Source organism: Aythya ferina, assembly GCF_964211825.1.
Source record: "Aythya ferina genome assembly, chromosome: 21".
In the NCBI taxonomy this organism is placed as follows: Eukaryota; Metazoa; Chordata; class Aves; order Anseriformes; family Anatidae; genus Aythya; species Aythya ferina.
This window is the reverse complement of record NC_140319.1, coordinates 8,034,492-8,046,007: the sequence shown is the minus strand read 5'-3', so window position 1 is coordinate 8,046,007 and position 11,516 is coordinate 8,034,492.

Genomic DNA, 11,516 nt, shown 5'->3' with positions numbered 1-11,516 from the left:
CATTCTTAAACTTCTGTGGCTGGGCCTACATTGCGAATACAAGAGGCTGTCTGAGTTAAAACCCCTCAAAAATGCGTATCGAATATGCATTCATGTCAAGTAAGCTCCTGCCTGACCCACTGCTTTAAAAAAGAAAAGGAAACAAAAACCACCACAGTTTGCCAGTGTTTTGAAATGTCAAAATCTTGATTACAATTCAGCTGTGGATTATTTTTGGGACTGTAAGTATTTGATAGTTGGTGAGCAAGTTTGTCAACAGAAGCTTTCAGAATGACAAGTCTGTTTCTGGTTCAGTTTTTAGACAGCAGTTGATATCAATCTAATATCAGATTAGATTGATAAAAGTTGCACATGGCACGAAAGGTCTCCTAGTGGCTAAATCAGCTGTCATTTGAAAGGGCTCCAGCAGGTGTCATTGTACAGGTAGTATCATACCAAGGTATAGAGGGTGGGAATCTGTGGCTTGCTTGTTGACACTGCTCAATTAGTTAGGCTCTTTTTCCATCATAAATTCTGTCCGGAAAGCTACTGACATTAAAAAATAGGAATTCTATTAATTCAGTCCATTATTTAAATAGATGCACACACACACCGAGAGACACATATTCACTGAGAGACATGAAATACTATGCTCTAGATAACTTAATCTCCACAGATCTTTTCTCAGTATTTACAATATTATCTTAATTTAAAGCTAAAAATAATAATAAATTAAATATTTCAGGGTGAAGTTAAGAAAAAAAAAAAGCCTACAAATCCCTAGGACTTCAGAAACTAGATCCATGTGAATTTTGTCCACAAAAGGACAAGAGGAATGCGTCTTAATGCAAGCCCACTGGAGTTAATCATTGCATTACAGCAACTAGAGACTCCAACAGTTTATGTAACTCCATGTCTACCATGAAACTTCTATGGCAAGCAACAACAGAGCCCAGACCAGCCAGCCATTCCTGAATCCTGAAACCTCTTCTGCTGAGGAAGCCAAACTCCCAGTCAGGAACCTGGAACTCAAGCTTCAAGCGTCTCACTACTATTGGTCACTTTCTTTAAACTGTTACAACGCCTTTTCAATTGATCTTCCAAAAGTCAATATTGAATTTAATTATTTTTAATGAAAAAGTCAAAATAAAACATCTTGCTATGAAGACTAGAAAAAGCTTCTACTTTTTGACCTATTTACCTTCTTTCTCTGTACAGTAATTTCAGTTCACCGACAATTTTTCTCACAAGAACGACTCTCATCCATATTAAAGCATTCTGTGGAAACAAAGACTTCACTCAGAGGGAGGGTTCATCAAACCTACTAAAATTATAATCATTTAATAAAAGTAATGACTACTCTGTATTTAAAATATTTTCCCAGGCAGCACTTTAGCACATTGTGTATTCCAAACAAAGTGTTATTGCATAATCAACTCTGCATTATGCAGATTTTTATGAAGAACATAATGAAGATTCTAGTAAAATAAATAATATTGTTTTCTTATGTGTAGAAAACATATAGATTTGTCCCTTAAGATTACAGAACACAATTCCATTGGCTACAGTTCAAAACAGACCCAATGTTCTGAGAGGATGCTCAAAGAAAAAGCAGTGTAATTATTAAATACTGAGAAAGTAAGACTAGGAGGAAATAACCTGTCTCAAGCAACCCAGAAGACCCAGGCTCAGAAAACAAAACTTTCTTCCTCCTACTCCCATATTATGTTCACTGAATTATAATGTTGCACCAAGCCACCTTATTTTCCTGAAATTACAAGACAAAAATTCCTATAAACATCCAAAACCAATGGGAACAGGAGACATTATAAAAAAAAAAAAAATTACAATAGCTGCTGAACCTTGGAATCTGTTACAGTGAAGGCTGCTTTAAAATCGCGAGTACATAAAGCTATGTCAAAGATGAGAGGAAAAAATCTTTTTTATTATTATTAAAACAATGTAAGGTTATCTTCAAATACGGGATTTTTTAAGCATTCTTAAATCCAATTTGTAAAGAATTGTTTGAGACATACATGCTGTAGCCAGTCAAACAATACCAGTTGTGCAATTATCGGCACCTGCATTACAATTCAATAGATTTAAATTACCAAGGGGCCATGGCAGATACCCTACTGACAACAATTAGCATAAAAATGTTCTACAGTTTAAAGCTGTGGGTGGGAATTACAAAAGGTTAACAGACTAAATATAAAAATCTTTTTGAATATAAAATCAATGTGCTTTGTTACCAAAATCTGGGTACTGTAATTTAACCAAAATAGGGTTTAGAGTATCTGGCAATCTTCCATATGTGTGAGCTTGGCTTTTCTTTTTAGCAAAACACAGAGCAGCCAATCTGAAAGTTTAAAACAGAACGAAGCAAAGACTCAAAGAAAGGAAAGAATTTTGTATTAATATTTTCTCTCGCTCCTTTTTTTTTTTTTTTTTTTTTTTTCAATTAGCTTAAGCTGATCACCTAAATGAACACTCCAGACAGGACTCTGAACCTGACCACAAAAAAGGATCATTCCAAATCCCAGATTATTTTATTACACAACTCATAGAGGAAAATATTTTAGTGGTCAAAACAATGCTAAAAGTTTCTGAACTCAGCTGAACTCTAATAACAAACGGTTTTCTCAAAAGCTTGCCACTACATCACAACAGGATACATTTTCAGGAGTGGCTCCTACTTCTGGGTAGCTACCCAGGGAATTTTTTTGTAATGTTTGAGTTCACAGGTTTGTTTTATTTAGACTGAAGATACAAAAAGAACAGATGAGAAAAATAAAACAAACTGTTGGTTAAATGTGCTAAATCAAAATGAAGTTGACAAAGTAGAAGAGATGTTTGTAAGAACTGATTTCAATTAAAAAAAAATAAAAATAGTAATAGTCTAAAATTTAATCTAGGTTGACCTCTTTTGCTTATCTGTTTTTGTTGACAAGATAAATAGCCATACAGGAACTTTGGGTCCAGATAAATTCAAAGAAAGAATGGTTATGAAAACTTCCATTCCTTTTAACACTCAATAATTTATCTTAAAATTTAACAAGTCACAGGATAACAAAATTATAAGGAAACATATCATAGACTATAGAAATAATAGAAAAGCAAAGGAGATAAGACTTGTACAGTTAGATTCTAACTTCAAATTGATGCCTCATTAAATTGAGCTAACATAGACGTGCTTGACACATGCTGAGACCTCTTTTATCACAATTAGTGCAACATCTCCAGCACTCCTTGCAAGTCTAATGGAATCAGCATGTTTAGGACTAGCCCAGGGTTTCTAATTGCAAAATCAGCAAACATGTTAATCATCACTTTGTTGCCCTGTTGTTATGAAATTAGGTTACAGATGTGTATTAGAAATGACATATAGGACGGTCACATGGCTACTATTTCAGCATGATACTGTAAGATGCTTTTCCTTCTTACTTTTTTTAGATATACTTCAATAAGGTTCCCAGTATACTGACACATACTGGAACAGATCCTGTACAAAGAGGACTTCCTTTCAGTTTGTCTTCATTTTGGACAGGACACTTGCCTGCTATACAGATTTCTTAATATTAAAACATACTTGTTTTTAATGAATATTAAGACTGAGAAGATCACACTTGAAGAAGGACCTCCTAACTGCAAAATCCTTAAGGGAAAAAAAGTGTGTGTGTTGAGGGGGAGATATGAAGATAGTGGGAAAGAAGTGTTTGCCCTCTCAGTTCAGGACCTGTTATTTCCCAGACATTTTCACCAGTGAAAAAAAATGCCTGGAAGAAATATATTTGGGACTACTCCTTAGTGATCACTGAATAGTTTCCAGGAGTTACAGGGGATGTTAACACGCATTGAGCCTTGAGCTCTTCTGTGTTCATGCAGAATGCTTCCCTTCAACTACTGCATGCACTGGTTCTTCAGTGCTACCAAATGTTATGGGTGTGAATGCACACATCCAGCTCATTTCATTTGCCATAAACAACCATTGTTAATTGTTTCAAAAGTTCAGACAAAACAGAATAAATCATTTGCAGAGACGTATTTATCAAAGGTTCTAATTCACTGTAAATATAAGCTTAAGTCAATGTACCACATTGCAAAAGGCTCACAATATATTTAGAATGAAGTTGAAAAAGACGCAAGATGTGTTACTGAAAGGAACACATTTAATTCAATCAAGTAAAAGACAAGGGTTTCTGTTTCTTTTTACCTTCTTTGTATATAAAATGCTTGAAACGATTAATAAAAAATAAAAGAATAAGTAGGTACCACCAATAAAAGAAGAAATAGGTAGAAATATGCCAAGGTAGCAGTCAACTGAAGGTCCCAGCTTTAGTATTCTTTTCTCCCTATTCTCCATCTACCAGGGCATATGTCAATGGACCAAGTTTCACTTGCTGGTCTTGTCGGTTTCTCTCCTCAAAGCCAAAAAATAACTATGGATGGTGGTATTGGTTTTTATGTCTATTCCTATTTTAGGGGTATGCACAGTAATTGTTTTGACATCTGGAAATAACACATTTTTCCAGCAGAGTGAAAGGTCCATGAGAAGAAAGCAGACAAACACTCACATACCTAAAAAGAATGACATTAAAGATACTAAAGAAAGATCTGTGTGAAACACAGGAAAGTTGGTTCAGATTATATACGGTTGTGCAGTAGACCACAGCAGTCAGTGGACCCTTATGCCTCTTCTTGTCAAACATGCAAGGTATGCACACTTTTACCTCCAGCGTTATTAAATTTATTTTTTGCAGTTTTCACATAGATTATGCCTCAAATTTGTCATGATTATTGTGCACATACTAATAAAGACTCAAACTACCAGTGTAATTTCTGTAGGTAGCTATAACAGTGCTTCAGTGCTTCTGACGCCAAAGACTTTTTTTTTTTTTTTTACTGTTCACATAAAACCCTGGCAATACAACAAAGATCTGGGATAAGCACTAGTAATATTTTGTTCCAGCTGCTACAGAGGCAGCTGAGGAAACATTCAACTTTTTTTTTTTAATTCCATTATAATAATCTTTTCATTATTGAGTAGTAGAGTTAAAATGTATGTAGATAGATATTTAGAATGCAGATTAGGCCCTTTACTTTTAAAATATTAAGTCAATTTGTAGACTTCTAAATCTGAGCAGTATCCTTTTAAGTAATATTAAAAGAAACTGCAGTGGAAAACACAGATGCCGCATTTCACTTACTGGTGTCACTTCAAAATCTTGAGATGAACAGCATCCTATTACACAGCCATTTTGCTCCAGCAAGTACAAAAGATCTTGAGATACTACAGATGGTTATGAGACACCGTGCTCTGGCCATGGGATTATGTGGTATCCCTTATCTGCCTTGTGGTGCTGGGAAATCAATGGGAAGCAGGGATTCCCAAAAAGAGCTGTACATCAATGAAATGCGTAACTGTGGGCTCAAACAAATACTCATTCTTGTACCCGATTAACTGCCTTTTCAAAACTTCAAGAGAAAAGAGAAACTGCTCAGAAAAGTTGTTGTAGACAGTTTAAATACTGTATTTATATATGGATGATACACTTCTTTCCTTAGATGACTAATTTATGCAAATCTAAATCCTAATAGTTCTTTTTCCATATCACGTGGAAAAGTCAAGCTGTTAACTTTTGAAATATACTATTTCAGTGATGGGTTCACATGAAATTCCAGATAAAATGATCAAAAATCATTGGCTAAAAAGCAGAAATTGCTAGTTGAAACAGGTCAGATAATAAAATTAAACAATAAAATAGAAGAGAAACCTAATTACACCTGCAGTTTCCTCTTGCTGTCCACCCAACAGAACATATGAAATACCAGATTTATAATAATCTAGTTTCTCAGAAATTCTTTATTTATTTACCCACACAAGAAATAGTGGGTAGAGCCAAAAGCTTTTTTTCTGCAGAACATTTGTCTATAGTGGAAATTAATAACAAGTCTTCAAAGAAGTCTTTGACAATCCTCAGGCTACCTCTATTGATCATGTCAAGAGTTTTAGCACTAAGGGCTTCAGTGAAGAAGGAGGGAACACGAATGGGGGAAGTGGGCTTTGAAGTTAACTCAGAGAAGCTGACAAAATATAAAATGAATCATGTTAAGGTTTGATCGTGCAAAAACAATTGTCAAAGGTAGAACTTCTATTGACTTCAAGGACGAACAGAATCAGGCTCTCAACAGTGAAGGAAAAATAGATTGTTCTGAGTCTTTGAGATTAAAAAAATAAGTAAGGCAAAAAAAAGGCACCTGGTGGTGTTGTTACTCCATTGTATAATATAAATACTGTCTGGTCAGCTGTCCAGACAGAGGATTACCTAAAATGATTAGAAATTAACTTTTCAGGGTTTTTGTTGACTTTAAATAGACCTACTTGCTTCTGCTTCTAATAAGGGTCATAATGATCCCAGAAGCATAATGTTATTTTTTGTTATCAAAACCTTACCTGAATATGAAAAAAATCTTAGTGAAAAAATGTTTCTTTTTCTACATGCATTTTCACTGAAAACACTACCAAGATGCATGTGACTGACCTATTACATTTTGTATTATGATATTTTCTCTCCGAAATACAATTGGTGAGTCAGTTGTTATGGTAACTATTTTATTTTTTTTTTAATTTTTAACTAACACATGACAGCCTGTGTGTCATCTGATGCTGTTCCTGAATTAAGTTACACATTCATTTTTGTCAAATAGTCTAAAAAAGGCTTCTTAGATGAAGAAATAGTGGGCAGAAAGCAGGACATTTTTCCCAGGCACCCAGCTTTGACAGGTATAAAACAGCTCCAACTCCTTAGATTATAAGATATCCAACTACATATAAAAACACGAAGGCTTAGCTTGACTCTCCTGCATGCTCTGAGGAAATTAAGTTTACCCTCCCACTTCTGTGCAAGTTTCAGTGTATAAATGCCTATAAAAGAATCTCTCACCACATCAGCTAATATCTAACGCTACTTTAAGCAGTCATTATTATCCTGTCTGCAGAGTGCCTTTGAAAGTAAGTAATATTGAAAGAAAAATGTTATAAAAATACACTGCTAGTAGAAAGAAAAAAAAGACAGAGCTTCACAAAGCTTATTTGCTTGACCAACATCATGAAACAAATGAAAACAAACTTCTACAGTGCATGATATACGTTACTAAATAGTGACTAAACAGATCTTCCAGTGAAATTGCATCTCAGACAACTTTCATAGCCGTGGGTCTCATTACCTATCTGAAATATGGAAAATCATCCATACTTGAATGACAGTTACACAGATGCTACTGTGTAACTAAACAGTAACTGTGTAACTAAACCTTTTGAAACTATTTCACTGACAGTTCATCAATACTGGACAAGACTGGCTGATTTTCCATCACTGCATTATTACATCCATACAATCTACGGTGACACTTGAAAGCCTCAAGGATATCATAATTTACTCATCAGAAGTTATTCCTGAGGCCTTGAGGGTTAGCCAACATTTCTCTGCAAAAGCAAAGATGAGCAGAATCAGAAAAATCATTAAAAAATGGCTAGAAAAAAGAATCTTTCAATAGCTCTTCACGCGTTCTTCGTTTTCTTTCTTCCTTCCCTCCCCCCTTCAAGTTTCCCAGGCATCTTTTCCCACCCTTTCTACCCCATCTGCCTTACTTCATCTAACTTCCTTCTAGTACCAGCCCTTCTAATGTACCTCACCAAACACAAATCCATCCATTGCAATCAATGACAATGAGTTCATTCTGAAGAGACCCATTCTATGTCTGCCACAAGCACCTGTGAAAACAACACTGTCTTATGAAGAAATCACTCTGGATAAGACCTTGACCAAAGACATAAAATTTCAATTAAAAAATTCAAACATAAAGCCTAATTCTTCAAAATGCCAGCACCATAAAAATGTATTCTTAAATACCATTCAGGTAATAAGAGAAGTGGGGTCCTGCTTGCATATTTGTTATCAATGTAAAAAGGCTTTTACATGGAGATAAAAGCCTATCTGGTTGAGTATGTTTTTTTTGTTGTTGTTGTTGTTTGTTTGTTTGTTTGTTTTTTGTTGTTGTTTTGTTTTTTTCTGTGCTTTTCTTTTATTTGTTTGTTCCTTTTTCCTGAAGCTAGTGCTCCCACACTTTAAGGTACTGTAACTGTTGTATTTATGGTACCAACTTTACCTGCCAAAGTTGTTCCTAGAAGTATGTGAATTAACAGCAACACTTCTGAACATAAATTGAAGGGTAAAAAAAACTGTCTCCAGTGCATTTCCAGTTTTAGGCCCCATTTAATACTTGGTAAATGAATTGAGACTATAGGAATTATTGCTTGAACTCTCTTGACCTTACCGCACAGCAGTATGTTTTACCTGATTAAAAATAACAGAAAAGAAATGCTAGGAGAGGTAGCTTTCCCTTACAAAGTGGAATATATTGTCATGAATTTGTTTTTATTTATAAGAAATACAACACTGTGCTAAAAAAAAATCGCTTAAGAACCACCTGTTTGTGTTACAAAGGCAATTTCCTATACTCTCAAGTGTGAGAAACAGAGTTGTGTTTTTGCAGTATGGAATTACTTTTCTGTATCCCAACGTAGTTGTGTAGTCATAATAAGGAGAAATGCTAAGTAGTTAAGTGGACAGTAGAAGGCCTCACTATTCCAAAATAAGGTAGAAGCTTGAGAAAAACAGGATGAGCAGTGTCAGAACAGTTAAACAAAGATCACAAGTTCTCAAAACATAAGAAAGGAGAAATTAAAGGGTTGGAAACAAAAATGTACATACATGGTGTAGAGGAGCATCAAGTTGCTTGTGAACCTGTAGTACTCGGCCAATGAGGAAACAGGGGAGGTGATCAGGCATCGGGTAATAGGGAATAAAAGGTTAGGATTTGTTTACTAAAATGTGCTCCTGATTGACAGGATGCCTGCCATTGCAATTGCGAATAAAATAGCTTCACAGAAGATCCTGTCTGAAGAAAATTATTTGAGATGTTTCTCATACAAGTTATTTTAATGCTATGCAAAGATACTTTGTCATTTTTCGGTTAACTAAAATGTTGAGTAGTCGACTAATCCATTATCTTAAAAATATAACTACTGTGAGATTGAAAGCAATTGTATGTTCAAGGTAAAGTAATATCAAAGCAGCTCGACAACTAAAAAGTTCACTTATGTAGATAAAAATCACTGGAGGTTTTGGTAGAAAAAACTGTTGAAAAATTCCAACAGAAAGCTAGCGAATACATACAGGTAAATTGCTGTCCAGAATATCCAATCCTTGTGAAGGTGAATGTCTTGCAAAGACAGTGCAAACAATATCATCTGTATTTGGCTTGGGCAATCACAACATGAAAGCTGACTTGTCTTCCCAGAAGGCTGGAAAGAAGATATACATTCATTCCTTTTCATGAAGAAAGTTCCTTCACTTTTCTACTCAAATTGTCAGGAAAAAAAAAAAAAAGCTTTTTTTTTTTTTTTTTTTCCGTTCCAGATACTGCATTGTAAATAATCTTTCCCTTTTTGTTTTTGAAAAGCCAAACTCTCATTCTGCTTGGAATACTTATCTAGACATTTATTTTAAACTGAAATACTGTGAACCTTGACTTCCACATAAATGCACTTTAAAAAGGTTAAAAAGACAATTAAGTTTTAAAGATAAACAGGAATATCATGCTTTCTTAATACAGAATGTAAATGATTGCATTGCTGAGAAAAGGGAAAATTAAGTCTTCTAACTACCCAATGAACAGGAGTGGAACAAATTTTCTCTCTTCAAATGTATCCTTATAGTAATCTGAAGAGAATACTTCCATGATTGTGTAGAGATTTCTTCAAGACCTATTCAATTCCTTATTGTTCAGCTTACAGTGCCAGAAAAAAGGCCTGTTAAAGTTAACATCTGCTAACTAATCATGAAACAGACCGTCACATTTTATATGGTTTGAACATAGCTATGAATTTTGATTACTACCAACTTTGACTGGATTAAAGAAGTACTTTACTGTGAGACTGTTAAGAAACCTACCAAAACTTAACTCACTTATAGGAGATGCTTCTAAAAATAAACATTTTTGTACCATGTTCTGAAAATATGAATTTAGAATTACAAGTATATTTAATATTAAAGATGGCAATAAATGAGATTAATGATATTCTTCTGTGTTTTTTCTTGAAATACTTCATTTTTAGGGTGCTAGCCTCCGACAAGTAAAGATTTTGACATGCAAGTATTTTTAGGTAGGCCACTGCACAGTTCTGTTCTTCAGGGCTGTACTCCATACGTGTTGCTGCTTGACACAGAGGAGACATACATATATGCTGTATAGTTTTGATATAATTTCTATGTCAAGTTTTCCAGATCATATCCTCTGATGTGATCTGAGTACCTTCAGCTGCTCTGAAGGTGTAACTACTTCTGTTACTCATCTGTGTGTCTGTTTTCTGTGTATAGTACCCTCACACAGAAGTCAACTGGATTGCAAAGGCCCTCTAGAGAGCCATCAACTTCATATCTTTGCTTTATGAAAAGATCAATTTCTGCTCTGCAATTAACAAATTATAACCTACTGAGCAATTCTTTATATTTCCAATAACAATTTAAACTGGGACTACTCTTGCACACGCACCTACCACGCATGCACATACAAAGTTGTTTTTTTTCTATCTTTCCAACTTTTGAATTCCAAAATACTTCACTTTAAAATGCAAAATCCACAATATTAAAAAAATGATCCCTCATCACAACAATAAAAAACCATTACAAAAACATTTGATACCTCACTGTTGTTCTGCATTTAATTTGAATGAACAGTTCCCTCCCTTCAGCAAAGGTCCTGCTTAAACAGCTATTCCCCTTGCTCCAAAGAACTATGCATTCTAGCAGGAATACTCAGAGGATACTAAACACTATAGTCAGATCATATGAATCAAAAGAAGGACAACCAAAGCATTATGTCAAAGTCTTGTTAATAACTGGAGAGCATAATGAATGTACTTACCAGCAGGGCAGCCATTGATCCACAGTCTATCACAGATGTCACTGGAACAATGAATTATAGTGCCCTATACATTGAATACGTCATTTCTTCACTGCCCCATTTAAACAGAAATACACACAGATTTTAATTTTTGACTACAACACAGCTACATTATAAAGAAGGGATTATTTCAGCAGATTTTCAATAGCAAAGTGGGTGGTCCTCAAGGCTCTTTATATACCCTTCCAACATTTTTGTGAAAAGTTGAATGGGAGACCACACAACTACCAAGGATTATGTGGCACTCTTCTAAAAGGGATGGGGGGGAGAATCAAACATTTCTTGCCCAAGGTTTGTTACTGTGGGATACTATTATGTGAGGTCCTTCAGTTCATATATTACATGGCATTAATTTACACAGCAAGAATGAGTAACTGCTTTGTCACATGCAGAATCATGCATTATTTTTGCTTTTAAAGATTGTGAAGGTGAAAAAGTATACCAAATAATTCCAAAAAGGTTCTAAGATTTAAATCTGGTCTGCATTTGACCCAAGATGCATGCTTCAT